The 15987-nt window shown below is 40.3% G+C and overlaps 1 protein-coding gene and 1 long non-coding RNA gene across 2 annotated transcripts in view; one reads left to right on the top strand and one right to left on the bottom strand.

The window, feature by feature from the left end:
• TMEM38B (transmembrane protein 38B) overlaps positions 1-15987 on the bottom strand; it is a 774558-nt gene that overhangs the window by 696000 nt on the left and 62571 nt on the right. The window lies entirely within an intron of this gene.
• On the top strand, positions 1813-15981 carry LOC106509228 (uncharacterized). Its single transcript, XR_002337119.2, has 4 exons — positions 1813-2186; positions 5646-5752; positions 12259-12320; positions 15663-15981. It is a non-coding gene; the product is annotated as an uncharacterized LOC106509228 (long non-coding RNA).

The raw sequence follows: 15987 nt of genomic DNA, 5'->3' as shown, positions 1-15987 counted from the left end.
ATTGAGTGAGGTCAGGGATTGAGCCTGCATCCTCATGGATACTAGTCGGATTCGTTACCGCTAAGCCACAACAGGAACTCTCCCCTACCATTGTTAATGGATTGCTCTTCTCTATTTAGCTATGGTAAAATTAGAGGGACTTTAACATCCTGAAGCTGGAATTCTTCCATTGCGTTCTATCTCTTGTGAAGAAAAACATGCTTTTTATTCTCTTTAAGCCATTACCCTGAGGGAGAATGCACAGATCTGCCTTTCCAAGTTTCCTTATCTGCCGATGTGATTTTCATCTTTCAACTTCTATTTTGTATCTTTGGGTTCATTCATTTTTGATGGGCTTCATATCCTCCATTAATCTGAAAATTATACTCACTGAGCAACTGCTGGTATACAGAATTACAGCTAACACAATATTAAAAACATGGTGTTTTCAACTTTGCTTTTCTAACACCCAGGAGTTGGCAATGCTGAGCATGCATGAGGTAAAGTAGTGGGTTAGGTGACTGAATGGGTGTCATTCATGTATTTGGGCATCTTATTGCTGGGAAAGGGGCTCTGAGTAACAGGTACTTTAATTTTTCTCAGAAAAGCTCAATTTTGTGCTCCTGATATATGCCCGAAACGGTGGTGGACACTTTAGGAGACACTAAGTGAAATGGGATTAGGAGCTCAGCTATTGAGTTTAACTCCTGCCCTCAAGGAGCTGACCACTGAAGGGGAATTAGACATAGAGATAATTATAAGTAGAGAAAACGCCACAAGAGAAACATAGAAATGGAGGGCAAGGATATATCAGGTTGGAGATATCAAAAAGACTTCACTTCTCCATTCACACATACATTGAAAAATATTATGGTACTTATTATAAGCCAGGTACTAAGTCAGCTATTAAGAACAAGAGAAACATGACCCAGCATTCCTAACCTCCAAGACTTAATAGTAAAGTGGGAGGGACACATAGATAGAAAAGCTTGTATCATTCATCCATTTATTCATTCATTCAACATTATTAAGTCCCAAGCTCAAGGATGAGATAAACACTGTTCCTCTGGTAAAAAGAACTCGTAATATAGTTCAGGGGTAATAAAAACAAAAAATTTCAGTACAGTGTGTGAGGTGTCATGATTTGACTATCAGGTCAGTTGCAAAGTTACAAGGTGAAGGGCAAAGGAGCACCTTCTTTCTGGGGTCAGAGACATTTGAGGGGAACACAGTGGAGGAGGTATTAGAGGATGAAGGACTTTGCCAGGTAGATGTGGAGAGGTGGAAGGTTGTACAACACGGCTAGAAAAAGCAGCAGCAGTAGAGATGTGTTAGAGATAGAGGCCAGATTGTGGAGGGCTTTGAAGCCCTGCAGCTGAAAGGATGGAATGTCAAAGAACTTGTTAGGAGACCAGAAAGATAAAAGCATTCAATTAGGAAGAGAGCATTCCTCAGGGAAAAGTCCCCTTTTCTTGGCTTTTGATAGGTGCAAATAATGAAGAGAAGGAATTCTAGGAAGAGAAAACAGCTTGAGCCAAAGGCAGAAAACTCGCACATACATATAACTGAAGAGAGTAGTGAAAGCCTCTGGAAGCAGCTTATCCTGTGTGTACAATTTCAGTTCACACCACATGTCTGGCCCTGACTCTGATCATTGTAGAAATTAACACAGCAAGGATACACCCCATCCAGTCCCCTCTCTTCTTCAAGGTTCAGTCTTAGGTAGTCAGAGTATTTTTGACATTAAGGGACCAAACTTGTTTTTAAGATCTCCAAGATCACATGGTTTGAGAGCCCTGTGACAGAAAGGGCCCCAAGGCTCCAATGCAGACTGACCACTGGGCCTGGCTCCTCCTTCCAAACTAAACTGCACCAAAGCCTTCTGCCCTGTTAGGGGCTGGGAAGGCCAAAAAGGAACATGCCTGTTTTCTCCTTCTGAGTTTGGAACTGACTGAGAAATAAGACCAAGAGACAGACCACTGGAGATCTAAATATCAGCTTTATTTATTGATAAAGCTGACCTGAACAGTGTGGCTTGACCTGCAGCCAAATGGGTTCCTGAAATGTCCCTTCTGATCTTTGCTTACCCTGCAAAGCCGGCGTGGCCACACTCACCACATGGCAGACCAGAATGCAACTGTCCTGTGGACAGGCTGACTCTAAAAGGACACACAGAGAGAAAAAGCAGGGGCAGATTCATCAGATGGGTAAGTCACCTCTTCCCTTGGGGCCGGGAGCAGTCGGAGAGTTCCTCTACACTTTTCCATTTTGAGGAAGTAATTTGGAAATTCTCTTCTTTCCAAGGAATGTGAAAAGCAAGGAGTAACCATGGACCCCCATCGTACCACTCATACTAACTTTACCTGCTTTGCATTGTAGGATTTTTATTTTCTACCACCCGACTAAGCACTTAGTCATTTACCTCTAAGTGGGGAATCTTTCTCTCAAGTCTGCAAGCTCCTTAAAGTCAGAAAGCATCATGTGGTATTTAAAAAAACTTTCTTCCTTCTCACACAGACTAGGAAGAGAGAAGGGAAGGAAGGAGGGAGGAAGGGAGGGAGGGAGAGAGGAGGTGAAGGTGGGAGGAAAGACTAGCCCTAGGCTGGTGGTGACTCTCAGTGACTGGCTACTCAGCTTTTCCCTGGCTCCAGTTGGCCCCAGGCTCTCTGCTTCCATAGCTGGAGTCCGAGACTTTGGCTGCAGGCTTTGGGAACAATCCCGAGGGTCATGGCTCCCTCTGGCCTAGTCTCAGGTCACCCTGTTCCTAGAATGGGGCTCCTGCTGCCTGGGATTCAGTCCCTGCCAAGTAAATGTCTTGCTTAAATTGTTTATTCCAATTGGCCCTTCTGGAGATTAAGTTCTCTACCAGAACCTTCACTCTTATGGCAGAATCCTGGCTTCTGGCCTCCTCTGCTGCTTGTCTGGGCTGATTCCTGCCCCAGGTAGTATGATGCTCCAGCACCCTCTCCCCTCTTTCCAGCACCCCCACTTCTTGACAAGCCCTTTCTTAACCATTTGTACTATTCTCAGCAGTCTTGTTGGGTTTTGAGCCTCTCCCGTTCCTGAGGTGGCTGGTTTGTTGTCACTAAATCCTTGCTTCTGACATCAGGAGGCTGATTTTGTTGAATAAGCACAATAGCACTAACATACATCCAAATTAGAGCTATCATTTGAAGGAGACACCGGGGAAGGTTGCACTAGTCCAGGGATGCTGCTATTGTTCCACTTTGTATGTGGGGACACTGAGGTTCTGGGGGCTTTCAAACCCACTGAGACCATACAGCAAATTATAGGAGCAGCTGAAACCTGCCCTCTGTCTCCTACCATGTGCTTCTAATTCAGAGCCACTCAAGCCACAGAAGAAATGATCTCACACTGTAGCAGTACTTGTTAATCTTTTAAAAATCATAGTCCTTGAGGAATCTGATAAAAGCAAAAACACATGATCCCTCAGGAAAATACACACACACTCAAAACTTACCTAAAACTCCAGGATGAGAACTCCTGTAAACAAACAAACACTTTCCCCAAATTTCAACAATGATTACATGGCATGATTGTCTTCCTCATCCTCTAGACTTGCATCCAAAGTGACTTCTGGCTGTTCCCAAATATCAAATCCCTGAAGGAACGATATGTTCCAGTGCTGAGGAGATCCAAAAGAATGTGCTGTAAACTCAAAAGGCATTTCCACAAAGGGCATTCCAAAGATGTTTAAAGAAAGGCAGGGTCCCTGGAAAGCACAGCTTCTCCAGATGACCACCTAGAAGAGGGTAACATCTGTGTTCCTGTCCTGGTTGGCTCTTAAACAATCAGTCCCTTTCTCTCTCAAGCAAAGCTCATAGAGAAGCTTTGGTGTGAATACCTCCTATCTGCTAAACCGATGAGGGGTAATTCCAAAGTTTAGCAGATACTGCCTCCTCCATACAGGCTTCAGGGACCTCTCCATGTGCTTCTTCCTTCCGGTCCCAAAGCTCTGTATGTATCTGCATCTCTATCTCATCTCTACCTCTACCAACACACTTTTTTTTGAGTACAGACATGAAAGGCAGACCCTGGGTTCATGCATGCCATCATGGGACATTTACTGAGAGACCGCCATGTATTAGCACTGCAGATACCACGGTGTGGACAAAGCAGCACTGCAGACTTTCATGATAGGCAGACAAACAAGATGCAGCATGCCTAATGCTATCCTCTGGGAAATACAGGGTGCTTTACAGTCCAACGGGTCATGGAGAAGGGCACCTTTTAAGCTAAAATGTGATATACATCTTTCCAGGGCCCAGCACAAAGCATGTGTTCAATCTTAAACACAGTAAAATCCTCCATGTTTGCCGGAGGGCTCACTCACTGAGGGCATCTGCTCACTAATTTAAGAGTGGCTATGGTGAACCAGAGCCTGACCATTCGGAAAGCCAGCTTGCATCAGGTTCAGCTGTTTACCTCCTTTAGCTGTTTCTGAGACTCTGTGAATTGGTGGAAAAAGCATTGGATTTAAAACTCTTGGAAGCTGTGGTTCTGAGGCTTTGTCAACACTACACTCGTGAGTTCTTGGGTCACTCATTGTCTTTTCATATATTGATGCCACCTTCTATAGTAAAGGAAGATATGAAAGCCGTTTTCAACCTAAGCAGGTCATCTTTCTATGTATCCGTCTACCTAATCTATCGCCTAACTGGTTCCAGCTTTGCAGAAGGACAGGGTGACCGTAAATTTCAGAGAATGTACTAGCGCATTGCTTTGTGGGGCCTCTGCCTGCAGCCTTTTGCTGCCTCACATGACCTGGACTTCGCAGGGAGGGGGCAGTTTGAATTCCAGGAGGGCTAAAAGGCCTTGGCTGAGAAGCTCTATCAGATTTCACAACACAGCAGAGAAAGGCTTCCCAAGGAGAGGGCGGGGGTGTGTGGGGGTAAGGATTCTGCAAATTGCATAAGGGTGGGAAGTGGGAGAGTCCCGAAAGGCAAGATGAAGTAGGGCGAGAGGGAAATTGGACAGCTTCCCCCATCTCCTGGCTAACAACCACGACCCGCAAACTGGCCTAATACCCTACCTCTGTCCCTGTTCCCCTCGAAGTGAAGATAGAGCAGGGACGGCCACCCCTGCATGCGCGCCGCTGCCGCCACTTTCTAGACACTCAGCGCGCATGTCTTCTCCTTTTATCTCCGGTTGCGCCTTGGGCTCACTCCACAGCACCATCAGAGTCCATAGACGGCCGGGGTACAATCAGGGTAGGAAGAAAGGAGTCCAGAAACGCTTGGGCCTGGAACTACAATTCCCAGCAGATATCGCGCTAGCCACGCCTGCCTGTGGGCGGGCCCAAAGGGGCCCTTGTGGCTTAAAGCGGCGAGATCCCGTCGCTTGGCTTCCTCTCTGTGAACTCGGGCTTGCTACCCCAAACTGGGCCTGGGGAAGTGGGAGGGAGCATTGAGGTCAATGTTTTTGCTTCTTCGTAACTGAGCTAGCAAACAGGGCACAGCACGTAAACTATAGTCGAGCGCGTTTTAGAGGCTTCTCTTAGGTTCAGCAGCTTATTGCTCCTACTTGAACAAACTGTGAATTGTCTATTTAGCAAATGAAAACTTTAAAAATCGCTTGTGTGTTAAATTTCTGTAAGGTGAATTATTTTCCCTACCATGTAGGAACAACCTTTTTTTCTTTTCTAGTTTGCAGGTGGCAGTGGCCGAGGTTTAGTCTCACACAACACAACAAATGAGAAAGGAGTCTTTAAAAAGAGAAGAAATCTTACAGTAAATCATTCTTTGTTGATTTGGTAAATGTTCTACTTTAATATTCTAAGTTTTAACTTTTGTAATGAAGGGTCTTTAAAATGTGGCATACTTGAAATTCTGTTTTAAGGTGTAGATTTTAAAATCTACTTTTAATTGTAAAGTAATCTTTTAATAGAATGTAGAAGTGTGAGGTTTAAAACTGCTACTCTTTGCTTCTTGCTATAGGGAAGTGATGATTGTGATATGACATGAAGAATAGCTACCAGAATAGTGCTGGTGGGGACCTAGATCCTCATGGCTATACTGGGTATTGTGAACAAAGTAGTTTCTTGTGTTAAGAACTGACTTAAGAGTTTACTAGGTTAAGGCACTAAAATTTAAGAACTTCTCTTTTATTTTTCTACCTCAAATCCTAACCCTAATTTCTCATAGCCACTAATAAGCCACCTCCAGATGCCAACAATGAACTTTTGTTTTTGCAAACAAATACGTTTTAAAGACCTCAAAGGGAATCAATTCAGAACTTGAATGCAGAATAGTTTTAGTGGGTTTTTTTGGGGGGGGGGCAGAATGTCTCGACGTTAGTCTGCTGGGATTTATGACTATGTATGCATTTAGACTGTTTAGTGTGGCATTTGCAGATAATACGAAATTGGCTAACTTTGCCAAAAATTAACAATTCATATAATTTTTTATTTGTTCTTTGTGTGTGGGAGCTCAGCAATAGGCATACTGAAAGCTGCAAATAATAGTTGATGTACAGTCATTTTTTGAGATGAGTAGAGAGTAGCTATTGTACTCTAAACAAATCCCCCACACAGACACATTAAATGGGGGAGAAAGCAATACTTGTGATATTTAGTGATATTTAAAATTTCTCCTAATTCTCAAATGTTCTCTTTATAGTCTTGAACAGAAAATGTTTTCTGGCTATCAGTTCTTCTGCTAAAAATTCAGTTTATCAAGAGTAAGCAGAGTAAGACAAGAAAGCAAAAGATATAAGACCAATGTTATTGTGTACAAGAAAATTTCAAGAGGCCTTACAAAATATTAACACTTTTGAGAGGGCAGCTGGAAATAAGGGCAATATACAGCAGTCAAATTTATTCCCATTATCAATAACAAAGGACAAGTATCTGTTCGACAAAAGATACCATTTAGAAATTCCCCTGGTGGCTTAGTGGGTTAAAAACCCAACTAGTATCCACGGTTCAATCCCTGGCTTCACTCAGTGGGTTAAGAATCCAGCATTTTTACGAGCTGTGGCATAGGTTGCAGATGTGGCTCAGATCTGGCTGTGGCTATGGCTGGCAATTGCAACTCTGATTTGACCCCTAGCCTTGGAACTTCCATGTGCCACAGGTGGGGCCCAGAAAACAAAACAAATGCTTACAGTAGCAACGAAGTCATCAGGAACCTAGAATAAATCTTTTTTTAAAATGCAGGACTTTAATGAAGAGAAGTGTAACCCTTTATGGAAAACATTAAGAAAACACTTAAGTAAATGGATGGGTACATTTCATTTAGGATGAAAGGACTCTATTTTATAAAACTATCAATCTCTGCAAATCTACACATTTAATGGAACCTGAATCAAATTCTCATTGTGTTTTAGTATATGTAGATAAATAAATATTTAGTGTATTTAGAATTCTGTGTGTGGCTCAACAAGCTTATTCTAAAGTGTGTGTGGAAGATTAATGTTTCATAATGTATTTTTTTAAGAATAGGGTGGAGGCCCCATGGCATATCAAGACATCTTATAACACTGTAGTAATAAGACAATGTGGTATGGTTCCTGGAATAGGCAAATAGAGAATAGAACAGGGCCTGTGCATATAGGAGGACTTAATGTGAGGTCATTGAGAGAAGATGGACTATTCAATAAATGGTGCTTAGAATAATTAGTTAACCACAGGGAGAAAAAAAGCCTCTACCTCTGAAAGTACTAACTAACTAACTAAAACTAAATATATTCCAGATGAATTAGAGACTTAAATATACAAAGCAAAACTTTAAAACTTTTAGATGTTCTTCTATATGTCTTTATGAACTTAGTCTAGGAAAGGATTTCTTAAACAAACTAGGTAAAGTTTATCTATTTTTTATTTATTTTATTTCTTTTTGTCTTTTTAGCACCGCACCTGTGCCGTGTGGAAGTTCCCTGGCAAGGGGTCGAATCAGAGCTGTAGCTGCTGGCCTGCACCACAGCCACAGCAATGCCAGATCCAAGCAGTGTCTGCAACTTACACCACAGCTCACAGCAACGCTGTATCATTAACCCACTGATCAAGGCCAGGGATCGAACCCGTGCATCCTCATGGATACTAGTTGGGTTTGTTACTGCTGAGCCATGATGGGGACTCCCAAGCTAGGTAAAGCTTAAACTGTGAAGGAAAAAGTAGGTAATTCTGACTATATTAAACATAAGTAGGCAAGTAAGCAAACAAACAAAACTTCTATACATTAGAAAACACAAATGAAAAAGGCAAGGTATAGTAGGGAGACATTTACAACTCAGAGAGACAAAAGATTAGTATTCAGAACATTTAATTACTAAAAACCACTTAAACACAAGTGATACAATATAATAATAAACAAAGATGTGACGTGGTGATTCCCAGAAGAGGAAAACTGAATGGCTTCCAGACAGAAGATGCTCAACCTCCCTGGTAATCAGGGAAATACTAATTAAAACAACAGAAAGACATCATTTCACATTTATCTGATTGGAAAAGTTAGTAAGGCCAATAGTAACCAATGTTGTCAACAGTGTTGATCAACATGAACTCTCATCTACTGCTGATATGAGCATAAATTGGTTGAGTTTGACAATATCATGAAAAGTCAAGATTACAGAGCAATTCCACTTTGGACACATTTTCTAGAGACAGTCTTGTGTGTATGCATAAAGGAAAATGTTGGAAAATATTCTTGGTAGCAGTGATGATGATAGCCCAAAATAGAAAACAATGAAAATATCCCTCAAAAGAGGAATGGACAGGGAAACCAAGTCATTCAATAGAATACTATAAAGCAGTGAAAATGAGCTAACTAGAACTGCATTATCAACATGTATAAATCTCAAAAACATAAATTGTGCAGAAAGAACAAGTTATAAAATGATATATTCAATGTCAGCATGTTAGCACTTATATAACATTTGGAACATACAAAACAATATTAGTTTTGTTGATTATGGACTCTTTCATATGTAGAGAAAATATGAAAAACATGCGTAGGGTTAATAAACACCAAATTCAAGGGGAAGGAAGGAAGTAAAATTGGAAGGGGCTTCAAATAATATCTTCAAATGTCTGTAAGATATTATTTCCTTTTTTTTAGTGATCTTTATTTTTTTCCATTGTAATAGTTGATTTACAGTGTTCTGTCAATTTCCTATTGTACAGCAAAGTGACCTAGTCACACATACATGTATACATTCTTATTTCCCTATTTCTTGAAATTATCCATTAAAAAAAGGAAAGGCAAAGATGGACTGACCTGTTTAGTGAACTGAAGTTACATTTACATTTTCAAATGAGTTTCTGAGTTTCCTCTATAATGAAATCCAATGAGCCATCACTCTCTCTCTGTAGGATCTCTCGGCACTGAGGACTAAGGCATGTAGGGATCTTGCTGACGGCCATCTGCCCAGCTTTCTTCCCCTACATTTCTACAACACAGTGGGACTAGTGGAGATAACATGGTTAGCTGGCACTGAGGAGTTTAAATCTGGCTGAGAATCCTTATCCTAAGAGCTGGAAGGGTGTAGGCCAAGAGAATGGCTCTCTACCACTGATCTTGGATGGATGCCGATAAAAGCTGCAGTTTTAAGCACTTAAACACTTCATCTCTCTGTAGGCATCTTCCAATCAAAATGGGCAAATTAATCTATTGGAAACCCAGATAGATGGCATCTAAGCCAAATTTGTGATTGAGGGTCTCTTTTTCTCCCTCAGCAACTGTTTTTCAATTTTAGAAAGAGTGCTTTTGGGGGTAGGAGAAATGGGTGAAGGTGGTCAAAAGGTACAAACTTCCAGTTGTAAAATAATTAAGTCCTGGGGATGTAATTTACAGCCTAGGTCCTATAGCTAATAATATTGTATTATATATTTGAAGGTTGCTAAGAGAATAGATCTTAAGGGTTATCACAAGAAAAAAAATTTTTTTGTAGCTATGTATGGTGTGGATATTAGCTAGACTTATCTGTGGTGATCATTTTGCAACATATGCATATATTGAACCATGATGTTGTACATCCAAATTAATACAATGTTATATGGCAATTACATCTCATTTTTAAAAAGGAAAAGGTAGTTTTAATATTTTTTAAAGGACTGAAATGGCAAGAAGCCTACCAGCAGAGAACATTTATATCTTGATTTACTAAAGGTACATCATTGAGAAAATTCTATTTGGTTGGAAAGTTTTAATCCTTGTTTTCTTATTATTTTGGTAGCACATAGTTAATATCCTTGGCTATTGAAACATGTATCCAATCTTTTTTCCCCCAAAACAAAAACATTTGGTTTCTATTCAAATTCGTTTCTGCTGTGCCACGACAGGAACTCCCCAAACAAGAACATTTGGAATGAACACTTAATGGGACATATTGGCTCTTATTCACCTCTATACCTTGACTCACAGGTCCTCCTGGATTCCCAAATGATGCATATGACCTTGGAATGTTTTTCTATTTATCAGCAAACAAAGATTATTCGTTAGACCTCTACCTTGGCACAGTGCTCTATTGAGCACCCATTAGATAAGTTTTAAAAAGACACTGTCTTTGTCCCATAGAGCTTATAAACTAAAGTAGGACCAGTTGTATAGGCTGTTTAGTCTTACTCTTTGGCTGCACTGTCAGTGCTCAACCCCTCATAAACTCTGAATGTTTAAGGCCAGGACTGTAGGGTCCTCACTGCCTCTCTGAGCAATGCAGTGGATATTCACTACATGCTTTGGCTGAACTTGATAGAGTTTCTCTATCTTTAGGGAAAGTCTACTAAGCTTTTGCCATGGGCAATTGGCTTTTTACCTTCTCAGCTGTTTGGTTTTTTCCTCTTTTTAATTGTTTTTGCTTATTTTTTTTTTCTTTTCAGTTTTAAATTTTAGATGATAGACAATATTATATATAGTGTCAAGTGGACAACATAGTGATGTGACATTTACGTACATTACAAATTGATCACCACAAGTCTAGAAGCCATCTGTCACCATACGAAGTTAGTATAATATTGACCTTATTCCCTATTCAGTACATTACATCCCCATGACTTATTCGTTTCATAACTGGAAGTTTATACCACTTAATCCCCTTTACCTGTTTTGCCCTATGCCCCTTCAACCTTTTCATCTGGTTTTAATCACATGGTTTTCTACAGATAAAAGCAAGCTATCTCTTGTTTCAATAGAGTTGCACCCAGGGAAGGGAAAAAAGTCCATTTTAGATCACAGTATAGAGCTCCACCAAGCAAAAGTCACAGAGGCAATACCCAGACCTAATAATACCCACCCACATACACACTTGAATTCATTTTATGGGGCTTTTTCCTATAAGTAGTAAAGCCAAAAAGTATTCACCTGTGTAAACATGATAAAGTTCTAGTATCATACAACTGAAATAAATAGCAGCAGTTCAGAGAAAAAAATTTCATGGTCAGCAGAGATATGATCAACATGGTTTAATGTGAGGAGTCAATTTCAACCAAAAACTGAGAGTGATGGAGAGGGGGTTTCTATCTTCCAGCTGATTATTTTAGTTAATCAGTTTATAGCCCAGGCTGCCTCTCTCTTGGTGAGCACAGCTCTCATGGATTCAGATTCCCAGGCAAGTGAGGAGAAGGGCTTAGCATGCCTGTGCTCCCCCCACCCCCACCGATGTGGTGGGGCTCTCTAGTTTGAAAGTTTGTATGGGGGTGGGGGCCTGTCAGCAAAAGGCACCGATGTCTCATCATCTTCCCTGGGAGATGTGAGAATATGGTTTATTTCTCTACCTTTTGCTGGTGGAATGTAAAGTATTATTAATCATCAGATGCCAGCTATCCACATGCATAGTAGAATCCTTGGTGAATAGGAGAGGAGAGAATTTATGCTTTTGGGTTCATTCTCCCATTTAGAGCGCTGGAAATTAAATGTGGTTCACTGCATGGTCATTTCTGATTTGCAAGCACTCTATTCATATGATAACAAAAAGAACTATTTCCTTCTTCCTTTTCTTCTATTTTCTCTTTCCTTTACTTCCCTCCCTCCCTCCTTCACGTTCACGTAGTCATCCATCCATATGTCCTTCCTTCCTTCCCTCCTTCTTTCCTTCCACCAATATTTACTAAGTATTTTCTATGTGCCAAGCTCCATAGACCAGTACCTATGGTCCAGGAGTAGAGAGGGTGGAGGGCTACTCAAGGGCAGGGCAGGGGATAGAGGGTAGGGCAGAAATGTGAAGGAGTTGACAAGACACGACAACCATTAGGTGGTGAGGGATGATGATGGAGGAACCAAGGATAACTCCTGACCAGAAGCCTTTTTTACCCCCATTTTGCAGAGTTCCACAATCTCTGCCAGAAACTCTGGAACTTGAGTACTACCAGAAAGAAACAAAATGTGGTGAGTCCTACAGTCTTTCTATATATAAAATCTGTAATGCTTAGACACGCCACCCCAAGGTTCTGCTGGGTAAGGTTTCACTTGCTATCTGTGGTCAACCAATATGCTACCAAGTAGTGATTGTGCATCAGTTAACATAATTAAAAGTTACAAGAAGTTTAAATCGCTGAAAGGTATAAACTTTAAATAAATTTTTGATCCTTAAAAATCATATAAGAAAAATTGGTGTTGGAAATTAGACACATTAAAAATGCCCTGGGGCTAATCATATAGAAATGCTGAGGGCAATTCATGAAGAAACCCAGAGAGGCGTTACAAAAAATGTTATTACAAAGACCTCGGTGCAGGAGTTAAAAATAAACAGTAAAGTTTGTCATGGTAGGAGGATTTCTCTGGATCCTCTGAGACACCTACTCTATCACAAGAGCTTTTACAGGAGACATGGGCAGAGCTCTGAGCTGCAGAGACTCTGCACAGGAGGACAACTCAGAACAGACATCTCTATGTGGCTGAGCCTAATCACAAACAACCATATGTTGCTCTCTCTAGAGCCTGATTATTGAACTCATTAAGTGCATCTAAGAACATAACTGTTCATTTTGCTTATAATGAAAGCATGAATAAATAAATGCATTAATACTCTAGTAAAATCTATTAAAATATGATGGCTGGTGAAGGTGCAAAGCACCAGAGGAGAACAGAGAAGGCAGAATATTCAGCTGGGAAGAGCTGTGGTATCACACTGGCCATTACATATTCTGTCCCAAAAAATGGCACAGACATTGATGCCTGCCAAAGAAAGCTGACATTCTCCCCCTGCATGTTCTGCTTCCTAAGGCAGACACATCTCCTAGAGTAATTTTAGAATGATTTCTAGTAATGAGAATAAAAGCAAAAATAACTAGAAAGGGGAATGCAGCTAGCAGAAGTGGAACATAAGTCATTGGAATCCCAATCCAGCAGCCTTTCTTCTACCTCATAAAGCAACTTAAAACTTTTAATTCATTTGTTTTTATATACAGGAAAATTCACTCTTGTTAGTGTTCTGTTCTATAGGTTCTTAAAAATGCGTAGAGTCCTGTAACCACCAAAATTAAGATGCAGAATATTCCTTTCACCCACAAGGGTACCCTGTGCTGGCCCTTCCTTTCACCTTTAACCCTGGAAACTAGTTATCTCACCTCTGTATCTTTAGTCTTTCCTTTTCCAGAATGACATGCAAATGGAACTATATAGTAGCCTAGCAACTTTTTGATTAGGAGATTTAAAACAAAGCAAGCAAACAAGAACAAGAACAACAACAAAACAGAGCCTACTCCCTGAATATTCTAGTTAAGTAAAATTTATTGTGTCAGACTCTTCACTTCTTCCTTAGGCTTCTCAATATAGTTTTCCTGATTGAAGCAACTTTTGTGTCTCTTTCCTTGGTTCTAATCCTTAGTTGCTTAGGAATTTGGGGGATAGCTTTGCAATTATTTCCTGTGTGGGGGTAATAGTGAGTTTGACTCTACAGAGGAGACTTGCTTCGCAATAGTCTGTTTGGGAGAGGCAATGTTGTGTTTTTCTAGAAATTTTATAAATCAAGTCTGCAGTAAAGAAGGGAACTCATTTGATGATGTCATTTAGGATTTTCCTGAAAGAGAGCAGACAAGAAGGGTGTGGGAAGCACAGTGAAGTACATAAAAATTAGAAAAACTGAAGTACATAAAAATTAGAAAAACTCAAGTGTCCTCTTTTATGAAAGTCAACTTTGTATATAAAGACCCATGAAATTCCTGAAACATAAAACTGTGATGCATGCAGAGGAAAACCAGTGTCTGTGGGTTTGTTTGGATTTACCACAAACATCATGAGGCAGATGGACCAGCGTTAGGCACAGCATGAGTTAATTGTCTAACTCTCCATCACCCTTTCTACTCCTGCTCTTCATGATCCAGAACACATTAGCTATAAAGGAAAATGCCATGAGAGCTGGATTTTACCTTAAATTTCCCTTAGCCATTATTATTATTTTTTTTAATGGATTTGGGGATCTGGATTTCTTTTGTTCCATTTCATGAAGTGTGGAATTGATAACACTACTTATTGGGGATAAAAATGGGGTGTCATATAGGCTGCTTTCTGCCTCCTCCAGCTTCATTGGTAGTATTCATTGTGCTTCCATTCCAGTCTAGGATAGTTGCTGTTTGGCTAGTTCCATCTTAGTGTAGTTAACTTTATGTCATCTTGATTTCCTGACCAATTATTAAATCACTTATGTCAAACCACTGTGTGTGTCTTCTGGTTTGGGCTCTGCCATTGTGTTTACCACCAGTATTAGAGGAGCAATGAAAGGCACCAAGGGTAACACCATATAAACACAATGATGGAGATAGTGGCACCGTGACCCATGGGGACAACATATGCCTAATATTCCTGTATTTTCTCAATTCTCCAGTTGTGATAAAATTGGGGTTCTGGCAAAACCTTAATATGTATTTTTATCTGTGAATGCACTGTATACAAAGTCTTACCCAAATATGTTGTGATTTATTAATAAAAAATAAAATTCAGTTCTATGGGAAATATATCCAACTTTTGACATAGGAAAAAGTAAATTCATGAAAATGACGTGTTTGATGTTCAATCCCTGGCATCAGATGGTGAAACAGATGGTTTGTAAGCACGTAGCAAAGAAAACAGCATGGGTTTACAAAGAGCAAGCCATGCTAAACTAACCTTGTTTCCGTTTATGATAGGGTTGACTGATAGAGAAATTCCTTAAAATAAGTGAATCTTGATTTCGGTAAGGTTAAAGCGTTTCTTTGAGAATAAGATGGAGAAAGCTCATCTGAATGGTAATGTGGTAGATTTGTTGCTAAACAAGTGGCTGATGTGCCAGGGCAGCATTGAAGGAGGTATATAGTGGTGTGTCATAGGACTCTTAATTGTTCCCTGGTTTCGTCAGTAACTTGAATGAAACGTGTACACACCTTTATAAAATACTTTGAGAGATACTGAATACAACGAATATCAAAATCAAGATTAAGAAGGGAAAAAAGCAGGCTAGAGCAACACCCCAAGTAATAAAAGATTTTTAGTAAAGACAAACATAAAGTCCCAAGCCTGTGCCATAACAAATGCGCAAGTATAGAAGGAGGGTAATTGCTCCTATGTGTTCATGAAAAGAAGACATGGCTATTTTAGTCAATTTCAAATGTAATGTGAGTTACCTGTATAATGACAGTTGATGAATAATAGAAGAATAGTGTCTGTATCAGATGGAAATGGCCATCCCACTGTGCTTTCTAGTGGTCACACCCATCAGTAGTCCTGATTCTAGAACCATGTGTCTCATTTTAGGATAGACCTTGACAAACTGGAGCAGGTTCTGAGGATCTGACCATGTTGGTGTGAGTCTGAAGATGCCATCACGGGGAGAATAGGGGGAAAGGATCACCATGACTGAAGGAAGCAACATGTACTTTGAGCATAAGAAAAAAAAAACGAGAAAAGGCTGGAATTTAAAAGGAGGATGGAATAAGAATGGGTGAGCTTCCTAGGGGTTTACATAATTAAATGTGTAAGAAGTGGCCCCAGAACACAAGTTACAGTTGCCCTGAATAAGGACTTTGCCCTACTCATTTTTGTCTCTCAAGCAAATAACACTGTGTTTGATATATATGAG

The sequence above is a fragment of the Sus scrofa genome, chromosome 1, assembly GCF_054392235.1.
Source record: "Sus scrofa isolate SSC_HxYL_T2T_F1_AM1 chromosome 1, Sscrofa_HxYL_maternal_Yorkshire_Landrace_v2.0, whole genome shotgun sequence".
NCBI classification, from domain to species: domain Eukaryota; kingdom Metazoa; phylum Chordata; class Mammalia; order Artiodactyla; family Suidae; genus Sus; species Sus scrofa.
This window is presented reverse-complemented; position numbering and strand designations above follow the sequence as displayed.